Source organism: Rhinoderma darwinii (genome assembly GCF_050947455.1).
Source record: "Rhinoderma darwinii isolate aRhiDar2 chromosome 5 unlocalized genomic scaffold, aRhiDar2.hap1 SUPER_5_unloc_48, whole genome shotgun sequence".
Taxonomy (NCBI): Eukaryota; Metazoa; Chordata; class Amphibia; order Anura; family Rhinodermatidae; genus Rhinoderma; species Rhinoderma darwinii.
The window spans coordinates 125,414-142,013 of NW_027461807.1; the positions used below are offsets into that span (position 1 = coordinate 125,414).

The following is a 16,600-nucleotide window of genomic DNA, read 5'->3' on the forward strand; positions in this document are numbered from 1 at the left end:
TGCACCCCCAAACGGTTCGATACCGTTATTTCATGTATTTCGATACTAAGCTGTGCGGCCGCACAGCTCAATATTGTAATACATGAATGTATGAGAGCGGAGCTGCGGCTGTGTGATACAGTTACGGCCCCGCTCCAGAGTCCTGACATGTGCGCGCCGCAAGGATGATGCAATGCGGCCAGCGCTGCACTAATGAGCGGCGGCACTGAAAACAGAACATGGCGGCCGCACTACAAAACACCCCCACATGTTCTGTCTTCAGTGCCTGAACCCCCGCTCATTAGTGCAGCGCCGCCCGCATCACCTCGTGCTGACCGCGTGCGGGGCGGGGCAATGGTTGTATTACACAGCCACAGTCCCACTCTATAAAGGCAGAGATCAAAGAAACCTCTCATCTCCGCCGCTATTCCCCTGAATGCTGCGATCAAAGCTGACTGCAGCTTTCAGGGGAAAATAAGAAGGGGGGATGCCCCTTGGATCGCGTCGCAGGAATCCCTGTGACGCGATTGAGGGACATACCATATATGGGCAGACAGCCAGGGTCCAATGAAGGACCCCAGGACTGTCCTACCATATTTCCTGTTAGGGCATACTCAGGTCTGTCCTAACAACTGCCTGTGTACTATCCGTATATAGATATATACCAGTACATTAAAGTTTAAAAAATAAAGTAAAAACATAAAGTAATGTTAAATAAAAAAAATATACACCTACACCTTTTTTACAAAACACATTAAAATAAGTCTCAATACATAAAATATACACACATTCAGTATTGGCGCGGCCGTAATAACCTGCACAACAATTTTTTTGCGTCATTTATGATGTGTACGCTGTAAAAAATAAAATAAAAACTTCTTTCACTTAATAATGTGGGGCACGAGGTGTGATGAATTTAACCTCCATGTGCCTCACATTAATAGTAATTAACCCCATCATGTACCTTACACATTAACCCATTATAATTGAGGAACATGATGGGGTTAATTACTATTAATGTGAGGCACATGGAGGTTAAATTTACCATCACACCCCACGCCTCACATCAGAAATGGAAGAACTGTTTTGTTTTTTTATTACTGTTGGCAAAGTATCGCTTTGTTATCGAAATCGCAATACTACACAAAGCATCGGTACCGAAGTCCAAATTCTGGTATCGTGACATCCCTCCACCGGAGGAGGTATTATACAATGGGGGGGGGGTAATAATTGGGTGAAAAGTGATGATATCTGAAGGGATGGGAGAAATTATACATGGGGAGGGGTAGAGGAAGGAGAGAGTATACCTGGGCAGGGGGAGAAAGCTTATATCGGAGGCAAAGTTAGCAACAGTCCTGAATTTGCAGGGACTGTCCTGAATCCACAGATGCAGTCCCGGCAAATTACTGTCCCAGACGTGTCTCAGCCACTGCCATATTCAGAGCAGGAAAGTATCAGCTTCCTGCTCTGCCATTCACCCATCCAGGAGCGGAATCCCCGGCCAGAGAGTTGCCGACACTCTGGCCGGGGATTCCTCTCCTAGAGGTAGCCCCTGAGGTCACTGTCCATATATGGACAGTGAGGTCAGGGTCTCCTCCTGGACTGGAATCCCCTGTAGAGAGTGCCACACACTCCCCTGTAGTTAGCGCCAAACATACCCCCTGTAGATAGCGCCACACACACACACTCCCCTGTAGATAGTGCCACACACTGCCCCCTGTAGATGGCACCACACAATCCCATGTAGATAGCGCCACACCCACCCTGTAGATAGCGCCACACCCACCCCTGTAGATAGCACCACACACAGCCCCCTGTAGATAGCGCCACACACACCCGCCTGTACATAGCGCCACACACACCCCAGTACATAGTGCCACACACACCCCAGTACATAGTGCCACACACCCCCCTGTAGATAGTGCCACACACCTCCCCTGTAGATAGCGCCACACACAGCCCCCTGTAGATAGCGCCACACACAACCCCTGTAAATAGCGTTCACACCCCCTGTAGATAGCGCCACACACCCCCCCCTGTAGATAGTGCCACACACCCCCCCTGTAGATAGTACCACATACACCCCCCAGTAGATAGTGCCACACACACCGCCCTGTAGATAGTGCCACACAACCCCCCCCCCCTGTAGATAGTTCCACACACTGCCCCCTGTAGATAGCTCCAGACACAGCCCCCCTGTAGATAAAAGTCTAAATGCTAAACTCTGGCCACAGGTAGGGGTCTGGTGGAAAGGTGTCTGAATTACCTAACAGGTCTGGTCTAGGATCTGAATTTTTTTCTGGTTTGGTGTCTGAATTAATTTTGTTGTGTGGTTTTTACACAGATGACGTGTGTGCAGCGTGTGAAGAGAATGCAAAAGCATCATCCAGACATGCCCGTGGCGGTGGGAGATCTTAGGGACTACATTTTGGTGAGTGACTCTGCTGTGTATAGGGCTTCAGTGCAATGATTTTTGTTTATATTTCCCTCCTACACCCTGACAGATTCTACACACACACACACACACACACACACACACACACACCTCTTCCCTGTCACTCCACAGAGCCCCTGTTAGGTTGCGTCTCCCCCTTGGCTACCACTGCTACCTTCAGTTCTCCCAGCCCTGGCACTTAGTCTCTCCCCTTTGCACTCCGACACCCACCTCCTGTCTCTGCCCTGCTCCGCTCCTTTACATTTCACCCCCCCCTCCTAATAACGAGGGGGGCGGGGGCCCAGACTCATTGGCAGTATGGGGCCCAGAAATTCCTGATGGCAGCCCTGTCCATAGGTACCGCAAGCCCTGCAGAAGTTTGGCATCCCTGAGAAGTAGAGGTCGCCATTCACATTTCCAATTTTAAAACGAGCCGGTGGTAATCTCGTTTCTTGGGTGGAGGGGTCCTTAATCAGCGTAACTAAAAACTTCCATTTGGCGGTCCACACTCCACACTCGTTCATCACTTTCCCCAGGAGTTTGACATTTTTGAAGTAGGCAGCTAGAAATGCTGCCACTTCCATATCTCTCACATATGGGGAATACATTTTAATCACCACGAGTTTGGTTATTTCAAATTCATGCTCTACTACCTTGACTCCCGCTGCTACGAGTTCACCTTGTTTCCTCTCAGCTCGGTCCATAGCATCACGGAGTATTCCTTCTCCCATGAAGGTGACATCGTAGATTCCTCGCTTCGGGTAGTCCTGGATAGCCAAGAGCTCGTTCTTGTGGACCGCCAGCAGATCTTCCAAAATGGCGTGGACTAAAAATTTAATACCACGGGGACCGCCTCCACCCTCTGCCACGATAAATCGTGCAGAATTCTTAAGCCGGGCGTACACCGGCACCGCATCGGGTTCGCCTGCCATTAGCGTGGCCAGGTCGAACCGCACAGCTTTCGCTGCGCCCCTTGTCTTACGGAGACCAAGGGGCTGGGGGGGATCGCAACTCGTTGCTCAGGACTAAGCCTCTCTCCCAAATAGCAGCACGGGGGTGAAGTCCAGGCGAACCTGGACGATCCCCCGAGGCCGAGAGAGAGGGTACCTGAGCACCTTCTGACTAAAAACCTCCTGTATAAATACACTTGGTCTTAGCCAAAAGGCCGAGAAGCGATAACCCGAATGGGACGGGCGTTGACCGAGCCTGCCTAATACTGCTGTTCACCCCTTGCAGCGATTCAGCCTACTACTAGGCAATTCCACGGGGCCCTGCAGGCGCGCACACACTCACAGCTACTAAGCGGGAGGTGAATAAAGGCCGGAGAGGAAGCCAGACAGGATTTGCTTCTTTTGCTTGCACCACAATGCAGTGCTGAAAGAGGAGGAATCTACATAAAAACGCCTTCCTGGCAACGCCCAAATGCCCTGCTGCCATGCAGATAAACACTGGCAGCGGCAGCCAGTGCATGCCCACAGCCACCCCTTGTTCCTTCACACCTTGTATCAGCTGTAATCCAGTCCAGTCCAGTGCTGCCTGCTGAGCAGCACTGACCAACACTGCCTGGGCCCAGGCTTTTATCTCTGAGGCCCCATTATGATGTCAGAAAGCTGGCTCTGGAATCCTGAGGGCTCCACTATGACACGTGCAAAGTTCCGTCTGAACTTTATATAAGACGGTGAGGCTCAGTCAGTCACTCAGTGTTGCCTGAGAGGGCAACACTGCAACAGCCGGCCGCCAGGCTGTCTTTTTTTTGCACATTTATTTGCCTCCAGGAGGCCACAAGAGGGAGACAAGGGACTGCAAAATGGAAAATAGGCATCCACCAACTTTACAGACAACTTCTCCTTGCTCCTACAACCTCCATCCTTGCACAGTTTGTTATTCTTCTAGGTAACATAGTAACAAATCCAAATTGCTGCTGTCTTTGTAGGCAAGCAAGGCTTTGTTGCAACTGCAATTCTTACTTCTTCTTGAAATGTAGGGACGACAGTACATTCCATCACATCCATCTAGTGTACACAGGTAGGTCCATTGTGGCGGGCGGGCGGGCGGGCGGGCGGGCGGCTGGCTTTAATGGCTGTTTGCTGTTCCTCTACTCCACTCCACTATTTGACTGTGGTGCTGCATCAATCAGTGGCTGGCTCAGGTGCAGCTCTTTAACCTACCTAGGAGGGAGGGCGGAGAGAAGACAAGGAAGGTGAATGAGCTGTTCCAATGTGAAATGCCAGAAACACAGACGACACAAAACAAGAGGTGGCAATGTATTAATTAATTGCATTTAATAAATTAGCTCATTATCACACATGACTGTACAAATGCATTGTCCAACAGGTGTTGAAATAATGGGATTAAAAGGGGAGATCCCATCAGAAAGACAAAAACAATAGCAAACACAAATAGCACTTTTGGAATCTGATTTTAGTCAACACATAAGGGAAGGGTGCACCGGTCCTGGAAATACTGCAATACCAGGTCAATGCGTGGAGTGGACAGAGCAAGCTCTATTTCCATCTCCCTGTTCTAAAAATCCATTTAATATATGGTCCCCAGATAGGGGACGTATCAGATATTAAACTGATAAGAACAGATTTTTTTTTTTTTTTTTTTTTTTTACTCAGATCACAAGTCTCAAAACTTAAAATCACCATCTTTTTCTCTTCACAGATCTCAAGACTCACATCATCATCGTAAAAGGTAAGTATATTTATACATTATTTCCCCCTAAATATCTATTCTACACTCCCATTACAGAATTCCATTTCTTTTGCTTCCATTTTTCTTCTGCTTTCTCTATTCCTAGTTCTTTCTTTTCTTTCCAAAAATAGATAAATAAATAATTTAGGCTTAGACGTATGCAATCATCAACAGTTAAAGCATCCCTTTTAAATAGTAAAATATTCCTGGACCTCCATAGCGCCATTTTAACTGATGCTAAGATCAGCCAAACTATTTGAAACTCATTTTCCCCGATTCCAATTCCATAAAATATCAAGTTAAAATTAAAATAGTTAACTTTACTCACCATGCTAACCAACTTACTTATCTTTTTCCACACTTTTTGTGCAAAATCACAATTCCAGAAAACATGCATTGTGGTTTCATCATCAATACAACCACTTCTAGGACATTGGCTATTCCGATTCAGTCGTCTTTTATATTGGAAATCCTTTGTTGGTAAACAATCCTTTATCATACACCATAATAGATCTTTGTGATCATTAGACAAACAAAGATGGTTAACACATTTCCAAATGTTTTTAACTACCTGGGGAGTAAACCGTTCAATCGGGCTGCAAATGGTTCTACCCTCTAAGACTTTTAATATTTTTTTATGATTAATAAGAACCTCTTTTCCTTCTTCTGCCAGATTGAACTCTCTTATAATTTTCTCTAAGATTAAATAGTTCTCTGGAGGCAACCACCTATATGGTCTCTTTAGATCTATATTGATCCATTTATACTTCCTTATGAAAAAACCAAAATTATATATTACAAAGGCTCTCAACTTTGATTCAGGTCCACATAGGATACTAATACACTGTGATAAATACTTACAAAATAAAAACTGTCTAAGATCAGGGAAACCCTTACCACCATTTCCTTTTGATTTATATAACTCTACTCTCCTTACTCTCTCCATTTTTGAACCCCAAAAGAAGTTAAAACATACCTTAATAATTCTTTTCATCATAATGTTTGAGGGCATAAAAACAGCAGATACATATAAAATCAGAGGCAATAGAACTTGTTTAATCACTAAGATTTTCCCTTCCATTGATAGGCACCTTAGTTTCCAAAAATCCACCTTCTTTTTAACCCTTTCCAAGAGAGATTCCCAATTTTTTATACTTCCACAGTTTTGTGAGAAATGAATACCTAGAATTTTCATATCTACTACACTTAATAATTTACATTCCCTTTCCAACTTAAGATTCCCCATCAATAAAACCCCTGATTTTTCCCAGTTTATTTTAAAACCAGATGCACCATTAAACCATTCAACTACTCGTAATACCCTATTAAACCCTCTCAAACTTCTAACTAAAACCGTAATGTCATCCATATATGCCACAATTTTAACTCGCTCATTTTTATTCCCTGGTATAAAAACACCATCAATAACTTTATCCCTTCTTATTGCACATAAAAGTGGTTCCACGGCACAAATAAAGAGTATTGGCGACAAAGGACACCCTTGCTTCACTCCACAATTCATTTTAACCTTTTCCGATAAAAAGCCATTCACTGAAATTTTACTGAAACAACTAGAATATAAACTCTTAATACACTTAATAAACATATCAGGACAACCAAGCTTTTTTAAAACCTGAAATAAAAACAAATGGGAAATTCTATTATATGCTTTTTCGAAATCTAATGAGATCAATGCCAAATCCTGATCACGATCTTTAAAATCCCATAATACATCTCTAATCAAGAGTAATGAATCTGTAATTTTTCTCCCTGGCACAGCACATGTCTGATCCTCCTCAATTACCGATGAAATTACTTTTTTCAAACGATTAGCAAATAATTTTGCATAAATTTTATAATCCATGTTTAGTAACGTTATAGGCCTCCAATTCTTTATCATTTCTTTATCCCCTTTCTTAAAAAGTAAAACAATTAACCCTTCAGACCATGATATTGGCATTTTAAAAGAGGATAGCACCCTAAAAATGATATCACAAAAATCCACACCCACCAACTTCCAAAAGACCCTATAGAACTCTATCGGTAAACCATCCAAACCAGGTGTTTTCCCATTTGAAAAGCTATTAACAGTATTATAAATTTCATTTTCAGTAAAATCTTCAGATAAAAGACCTATTTCTTCTTTATTAAAATTTTTATCTAGTTGATTGATAAAGTGGTCCCTTAAAGAACCATCACTCTTTTTTTCAGAAAATAAGTTATCATAAAACTCATGTGCCTTTTTCAATTTACCTTCCAAAACCACCTCTCCCTCCAACTTGTCAATATAATCTCTCTTATTGATGATTTTTTTAAAGAAGAACTTTGAGCATTTTTCATCACATTCCAAAATTTTTACTCTCGAATTAAATATGATTTCCCTTCCTTTTTCATACAAACTTCTATTAATTTGGCTTTTAATGCCTTCAATCTCATCATCCATCATTACACCACTCTTTTTCAAGACATAAAAACACTGGAGTTTCGTATTTAGAGATTCATATAATTCCACTCTCTCTCTCGCCTTTTTTTTACTAATACGAATGAAAAATGTTTTGATCTGAGATTTTACGAACTCCCACCATTCAAAAACATCCTTAAAACTGCTTTTCCTACACTGCAACTTTTTATAGAATGAACCAAATTCCGATTTTACGTTCTCATCTTCTAATAGTTTTGTATTCAATTTCCAATGTGAAGATTTTTTGCTTTCCATTCTCTCACATTCTAACGTACATTTGATCAATCTATGATCGGAAAAACAGTTAAAATCAGTTTTAAAAGATGACCCTTTAAAATGCTCTGATACAAAAAAATAGTCTATTCTAGACCTAGAGTTTTTCCTACTCCATGTAAATTCATCTTCTTTCTTTTTGCCACATATTTCCCACATATCTTTTAAATTACTTGATGAGAGAATTCCTTTTAGGCATGATACTGAACCATCTTTCTTATTTTCCAGATGGCAGTTAAAGTCTCCTCCAATTATAATAGGGTCCGAACCTGTAAGGAACAACTGCAGAATTTCAAAGAGCTGGATTCTCTTACTCTTCTCTGTGTATCCATACACACAGAAACATTTGATTTTTTTATTAGTCTTCTTCACTTCTATCATCATTATCCTCCCCGGATAAATCTCTTGAATTTTCTCCACTTTCCACTCCTTACTACATAAAAAACCTACTCCATCGCTCTTTTGCTCATTACCTCCTGAAAAAAAGGCTTTTCCTTTCCAATATTTTTTATAGAACTCATAACACATACTTTTCTCTATATTACATTCTTGTAAAAAAATGAAATCATAAGCTTCATTATTAAAAAAGTCATATAAAGCAACTCTCTTTTTTGAATTTTTTAACCCCTGAACATTCAGGGAAGCTATACTGATCATCTTTTAATGACAATTCCAGGGCTATCTCCCCCGCCCTCATCAGTGGTAGAAGGATACTCGTTTATCCTCAAAGCCTCCGAACTAACAGAGCTTAAGGGTGACACGACTTCCAAAATTTCTATCACTCTTCTTTTTTCACCACTAATATTTCCACGTTTCGCCTCTGCTTCATCATCTAAACATCTTTTCAAATTACCTAATGTCGTTTCCATTACCTCTTCAGTAAGGCCCTCCTCTTCCACAGGACTATCTGAAGGGGTTTCCCTCACTACAGTGATACCTTCTGTTTGTCCAGATCCCCCAGCTTCAGATCCCTGGGTTACCACTACTTCAGGTATTTTTTCCACTTTTTCTTTTACTTTTTTCCTCTTTTTCCTTCCTAATTTCTTTTTTCTCTTGCCTCTTTTCTTTTCCCTCTCGTCTCTTCTCCTTTCTCTCCTTCTCCTTCCTCTCTTTCTCCGTAGACTCTCTTTCCTCCTCCTGAACCTCCTCCTGAACCTCCTCCATTACCTCTTCAACTTGCTGTGGTTCAGGTATTTCTTCCATACGTTTTGGACAATCTGCCTCTTGATGAATACTCATCGGGCAGTCCATACAGCGTTTACAGTTATCATCACTGTGGCCGTATTTCTTGCAACTTCTGCAATAGGGAGGCATCCCTGAAAAAAATAAATATCCTCTACTACGATTTATAAACACCACAGGCGGGGGCCTACAGACTCCTCCTTCTTCCTGTGGATCTTTTTTAAACGTAGCATAATATACTCGCTTTCCATTCCACACTCCGAAATCCGTCATCCCATGTTGCTTTAGGGAGAGTTTTTCACAAAAATTCCAGAGGTATGATTCCACCTCTTGGTCCGTTATAAATGGACTATACATTTGTATGGTTAACAATTTTGCCTGAAATTGAAACAATGGGGCAATTTTTATCCCCTTAAAAACATCTCGCCCCTTATTAGCTTCATAAAGGGTGTATGCCTTTTCGCATAATGCATTTGTTTCCAAAGTCACATCATAAATTCCCCTAGAGAAGAAGGTTTGTATACAAAAGAAGTTCTTCTTCTCCAATTCCATAACCGGTATTAGTATTTTGTCATAAAGGTACCTTAGATTTTTTTCTTGTCGGACTTCTGGGGACACGAAGAACCGAATAGTATCCTTTAAGCCATACTTATCATCAAAGAAGTCAGGCCGATTATCCTGAAATCCTCGCCATTCTCCTGGTGTTCTCCTTCCATAAGCCATATTCCAACGAATTTTTTCTTCCTCCACAGCACGAAAAAAAGCCCTTGAAAAGAGCTCGATCGCCTCCTGATTCCAATGGAAAACACGAAATCCACACGTCCAGCGAAAGAATCCCTCCACGAATAGGTTCCAGATCCTCCAAAGAAAAAGGCACACCAGCTTTCAGCCACCCCTCAATAGCAGCAGTTCGGTCCGAAAACCGAAAAGGCCGAGCAGGTAGGTTTCCACCAGTGCACCTTGCCCTCTGACTTCAACCCACTACAGATCGAAGCCAAAAGGCCGAGAAGCGATAACCCGAATGGGACGGGCGTTGACCGAGCCTGCCTAATACTGCTGTTCACCCCTTGCAGCGATTCAGCCTACTCCTAGGCAATTCCACGGGGCCCTGCAGGCGCGCACACACTCACAGCTACTAAGCGGGAGGTGAATAAAGGCCGGAGAGGAAGCCAGACAGGATTTGCTTCTTTTGCTTGCACCACAATGCAGTGCTGAAAGAGGAGGAATCTACATAAAAACGCCTTCCTGGCAACGCCCAAATGCCCTGCTGCCATGCAGATAAACACTGGCAGCGGCAGCCAGTGCATGCCCACAGCCACCCCTTGTTCCTTCACACCTTGTATCAGCTGTAATCCAGTCCAGTCCAGTCCAGTGCTGCCTGCTGAGCAGCACTGACCAACACTGCCTGGGCCCAGGCTTTTATCTCTGAGGCCCCATTATGATGTCAGAAAGCTGGCTCTGGAATCCTGAGGGCTCCACTATGACACGTGCAAAGTTCCGTCTGAACTTTATATAAGACGGTGAGGCTCAGTCAGTCACTCAGTGTTGCCTGAGAGGGCAACACTGCAACAGCCGGCCGCCAGGCTGTCTTTTTTTTGCACATTTATTTGCCTCCAGGAGGCCACAAGAGGGAGACAAGGGACTGCAAAATGGAAAATAGGCATCCACCAACTTTACAGACAACTTCTCCTTGCTCCTACAACCTCCATCCTTGCACAGTTTGTTATTCTTCTAGGTAACATAGTAACAAATCCAAATTGCTGCTGTCTTTGTAGGCAAGCAAGGCTTTGTTGCAACTGCAATTCTTACTTCTTCTTGAAATGTAGGGACGACAGTACATTCCATCACATCCATCTAGTGTACACAGGTAGGTCCATTGTGGCGGGCGGGCGGGCGGGCGGGCGGGCGGCTGGCTTTAATGGCTGTTTGCTGTTCCTCTACTCCACTCCACTATTTGACTGTGGTGCTGCATCAATCAGTGGCTGGCTCAGGTGCAGCTCTTTAACCTACCTAGGAGGGAGGGCGGAGAGAAGACAAGGAAGGTGAATGAGCTGTTTCAATGTGAAATGCCAGAAACACAGACGACACAAAACAAGAGGTGGCAATGTATTAATTAATTGCATTTAATAAATTAGCTCATTATCACACATGACTGTACAAATGCATTGTCCAACAGGTGTTGAAATAATGGGATTAAAAGGGGAGATCCCATCAGAAAGACAAAAACAATAGCAAACACAAATAGCACTTTTGGAATCTGATTTTAGTCAACACATAAGGGAAGGGTGCACCGGTCCTGGAAATACTGCAATACCAGGTCAATGCGTGGAGTGGACAGAGCAAGCTCTATTTCCATCTCCCTGTTCTAAAAATCCATTTAATATATGGTCCCCAGATAGGGGACGTATCAGATATTAAACTGATAAGAACAGATTTTTTTTTTTTTTTTTTTTTTATTTTCTACTCAGATTTGAAATCTTAAAACGCAAAACATAGGTTGAAAGTCTTAGATTTCATCAAAACCATCATTGTAGTATGAATATATAATTTTCATGATCTTATCCATTTTTTAATTGTTATTATTACTTTTTTTCTCTTTTTTTAATATGTTTTGTTTTCTTTTTTTTTTTAATTATATTTTAACTTTTTTTTTTTTTTTTTTTTACAGGTATAACAAAGAAGAAAACAATACAAGATTACACATCACAAGGTAAGTACATTCCACATTTCTGGTTTCCAAATCTCATTTGCTCTCACAGTACCTAGTAATAATTTATCTCTCCAAAAATATACATACAGATAGCTTAAACATAGTTTAAGACAGTTTTCAACAGATAGCTGATCTCTTTTAAATAATACAATATTTCTTGCTTTCCATAAAGCCATCTTAACACATGTAAATATTAACCATACGACTTTAAAATCCTCTTTACCAATGCCCAATCCATAAAAGATCATATTAAAATCAAAATGATCAATTTTGCTCAAATATTTAACTAAGATGCTAACTTTCCTCCAAATCTTTTGTGCAAATGAGCAATTCCAAAAAATATGCGTTGGCGTTTCACTTCCGCTACATCTTACTCTTGGGCATCTTTCATGTCTTACCAAACCTCTTCTATGCTGAAATTCTCTTGTAGGTAAGCAATCCTTCAACATACACCACAACAGGTCCTTATGTTCGTTAGACAAGTAAAACAGGTTAACATTGATCCAAATACCTTGTACAATTCTTACAGAGAAACCTGTTACAGAACTCATAATTTTCCTCTCATCTAAGATCTTTAACACTTTTCTATGATTAGTAATAATACTTAAGTCAGATTTTAACAACTCAAACTCCCTTAAAATTTTCTCTAAAATAATATAATGTTCTGGTGGTAAAAACTTATATGGTCTGTTTAAGTCAATTTCTAACCACTTGTATTTCCTTATATAAAACCCAAGATTATAAATAAGAAAAGTTTTTATCTTTGAACTGGGCCCCAATAAAGTGCTTGTACAATAGGCCAAATATTTAATATACAAAAAAGACCTAATATCGGGGAAGCCTTTCCCTCCTTTATTCTTAGGTTTATACAACTCCTCCCTTTTGACTCTTTCCATATTTGATTTCCATAGGAAATAAAAACAGATTTTAATAAGTTTTTTCATGATATTATTTGGGGGGATAAAAACAGCAGATATGTACAAAATCATGGGGAGTAAAACCTGTTTTATGATCAAAATTTTACCTTCAAGAGTCAAAGTTCGCAAATTCCAAAAGGAAATCTTTTTCCTTACCCTTTCCAGCAAGGATTCCCAATTTTTTATATTCCCACAAGATTCTGAAAAATAGATACCTAAAATCTTCATGTCATGCATTTTAAGCAACTTACAATCAGGTTCAAGGGTAAATTTCCCAATTGTTAAAACACCGGTTTTATCTAAATTCACTTTGAAACCTGATGCTCCACAGAACCAATCCACTGTTCTTAAAACCCTATTAAAACTTCTAAGATCACGCACCAAAACTGTCACGTCATCCATATATGCAATAACTTTAACTTGTTCATTTTTACAGCCCGGGATAAAAAAACCGTTAATTACTTTATCTTTTCTAAAGGCCTCTAAGAGGGGTTCAATTGCACATATAAATAAGATAGGTGACAGAGGGCAGCCCTGTTTCACCCCACATCGAATATGAACTTTATCAGATAAGGAACCATTAACTGAAATTTTACTAAAACCTCCATTGTATAAGATTTTAATACGATTAATAAAACCCTCTGAACATCCTAATTTGCTTAAAACTGTGAATAAGAAATCGTGTGAAACTCGATCATAAGCTTTTTCAAAATCAAAGGAGATCAAAGCTAAATCCTGATTGCGGTCCTTGCTGTCCCAAATAATATCCCGTAGCAAAACCAAAGAATCGACAATTTTTCTTTTTGGCACAGCGCATGTCTGGTCAACCCCAATTATTGATGCTATCACTTTTTTTAAACGATTCCCTAACAATTTTGCATAAATTTTATAATCGGTGTTCAGTAGCGTAATTGGCCTCCAATTCTTGATTAATTTTTTATCACCTTTTTTAAAAATTAAAACAATAAGACCCTCCAACCAGGACTCCGGGATTATTAATGAAGATTCAATTTGAGAAAAAACTTTGAACACATCCTCACCTATTACATCCCAAAATTTTTTATAGAATTCTATTGGTAGACCATCCATACCAGGGGTTTTTAAATTCTGAAAACTATTAATCGTATCTAATATTTCATTTTGAGTAAATTCCTCCTCTAGAAACATCATCTCATCAGTGCTAAGCTTTTTATCTAACAACCCCATAAAATGTTCCTTTAAAGAGGCATCAAGCACCTTTTCGGAAAATAATTCCTCATAAAAATTTTTTGCTTTTAATAATTTTTCTTCACGGTTTGTTTCCCCTTCTAGACACTCAATAAAATCTTTTTTCCCGTTAATTTTTTTAAAAAAGAAATGAGAGCATTTCTCATCCTTTTCAAGGATTCTTACACGAGAGTTGAAAATAATCTCTTTCCCTTTTTCTTTTAATAAATTTTTTATCTGACTTTTTACATCCTCAATTTGATCATCCATTTCTATACCATTGTTTCTAAATAGGTAAAAACACTGGAGCCTAGAACTAAGATCAATGTATAGTTTCTTTTTTGCATAGGCTATCTTCTTCCCATATTTAACAAAGAAGGTTTTAAAACCCCTCTTCATGAAATCCCACCACTCCAATACATTATTAAACTCGCCCTCTTTTTGTTTTAGTTTATCATAAAACTTACAGAATTCTTCTTTAACCTTACTTCCTTCCAAGAGGGACACATTAAGTTTCCAGTGTGATGGCACCTTACCTTCTGAAACCTCATAATTTAGTGTACATTCAATTAACTTGTGATCTGAAAAACAACTGTCAAAGGATTTAAAAGAAGAACACATCAAATCACTAGATACAAAAATATAATCTAGTCTAGATGAGCATCCACGATTACTCCAAGTAAGCTCATACTCTTTCCTTTTTCCACCTAGTTCCCAGGTATCTTTAAGGTTACAGGCAGAAAGAATATTTTTCAAAACAGATACTGATCCTTCTTTTTTTTTACAGATTTGGCAGTTAAAATCACCACCAATGATGATGGGATCTGAACCAACAATAAACAACTGTAGTAACTCAAAAAGGTGAATTCTCAATTTTTTTTCTGTATTTGCATATATGCAAAAACACTTGATTTTTTTGCTATCTTTTAAAACCTCCACCATAAGTATGCGCCCTGGGTATATTTCTTCATGCCTAACAATTTCCCAATCTTTAGAACATAAAAAACCTATCCCGTCACTTTTGAATTCGTTTCCACCTGAAAAACAAGATTTACCTTTCCATATACCTTGTAGATACTTATAACATAATCTCTTTTCTAAATTACATTCCTGTAAGAAAACAAAGTCATAATTTTCATTATTAAAAAAATCATAAATGGCTGTACGTTTATATTGGTTATTAAACCCCTGAACATTCAGGGAGGCAGCCCTGATCATCTTTTAACCAAGATGCCAGGGCTTTCTCCCCCGCCCTCATCGATAAATGGTGGAGAAGTATCAATCTTCAGATCTTCAGCTCCAGATGAGTCAGAGGGAGAAATATCTCCAAGAAGATCATAAACCTTGCTTTTCTTCCCACTTTGGTCAGTCTCTTCATCACTCACTTTCTCTTCTTCTCTAGTATATCTTTTTAAACTTTTTGTTGCCACCTCCATCTCCTCCTGAGCACCAGACGAACCTGCTTGCCCAGGGGGTGAAAGGGGAGTCTCCAACACCACAGTTAATTCCTCTTTTTTCTTCTCCTTTTTCTCTTTTGATATTTTTTTCTCTTTTTCTACCACTGAAGCCTCCACACCTGAGGATTTTGTTTTCCCCTGGGAGCTCTTTTTATCCTTCTTTTTTTCCTCTTTTTTTTCCTTGCCCTTATTCTGTACCACAGAACCTATAGGAGCCTGCGCCTCTTCTGGAGGCACGAAGTCCTCATCTGACAAAATTTCCTCCACTCTTTTTTTAGGACAATCTGTTTCCTGATGAACGGAATCATGGCATTTCATGCAACGCTTACAGGCCATGTCAGCATGTCCATATTTGCGACATCTACGACAGTATTGGGGCATCCCCGTAAAAAAAAGATAACCCCTACTCCTGTTGATGAAAATAATAGGGGGTGGTCTCAGAACACCCCCCTCAGCAGTCGGATCTTTTTTAAAGACCACACTGTAGATCCTTTTCCCATTCCATGCACCGAAATTAGTAATCCCATGTTTCTTAAGGGTCACCTTCTCACAAAAGTTGTACAAAAAAGATGTGACTTCCATATCAGAAATAAATGGGTTGTACATTTGCACTGTCAGCAGTTTATATTGATATTGAAACAAAGGAAGGACCTTTACTCCCTCCAACATAGCATGTCCTCTATTTCGCTCATAGAGAGCATACGCTGCTTCACAAATCCCACAAGAGTTCAAAGTAACATCGTGAATTCCACGGGAGTTAAACGATTGAACACAAAAATAATCCCCATCCTTGATCTTCAGGATAGGACCAAACACATTGGAATAAAGAAACCCCAGTTCTTTTACCTGGCGGTATTGCGGCGAGATGACAAAACGAATCGTGTCCTTCAAAGGAGTATCATCCGCAAAGAAGTCCTGGAAATTATCCGATCTTCCTTCCATCGTTCCAAATGAAAAATATACTCACAGCCCAGAAATCCAAGCTCGATCGCCTCCTGATCCAAATCGATAATCCAGAATCCCACGTCCAAAGAATTTCTCCCTCCACGAAAAGAATCCGGATCCTCCTAAGGAAAAGGCACTACAGCTTTCAGCCACCCCTCAATAGCAGCAGTTCGGTCCGAAAACCGAAAAGGCCGAGCAGGTAGGTTTCCACTGTAGGAACCTTGCCTAATGGTTTCAAACCCACTACAGATCTGAGCCAAAAGGCCGAGAAGCGATAACCCGAATGGGACGGGCGTTGACCGAGCCTGCCTAATACTGCTGTTCACCCCTTGCAGCGAT

General features: G+C 40.6%; 2 pseudogenes; both read right to left on the minus strand.

The window, feature by feature from the left end:
• Positions 1-4,851: 4,851 nt before the first annotated feature.
• On the minus strand, positions 4,852-5,055 carry LOC142695696 (U2 spliceosomal RNA; annotated as a pseudogene).
• A 6,251-nt stretch (positions 5,056-11,306) lies between these two features.
• On the minus strand, positions 11,307-11,516 carry LOC142695685 (U2 spliceosomal RNA; annotated as a pseudogene).
• Positions 11,517-16,600: the final 5,084 nt, after the last annotated feature.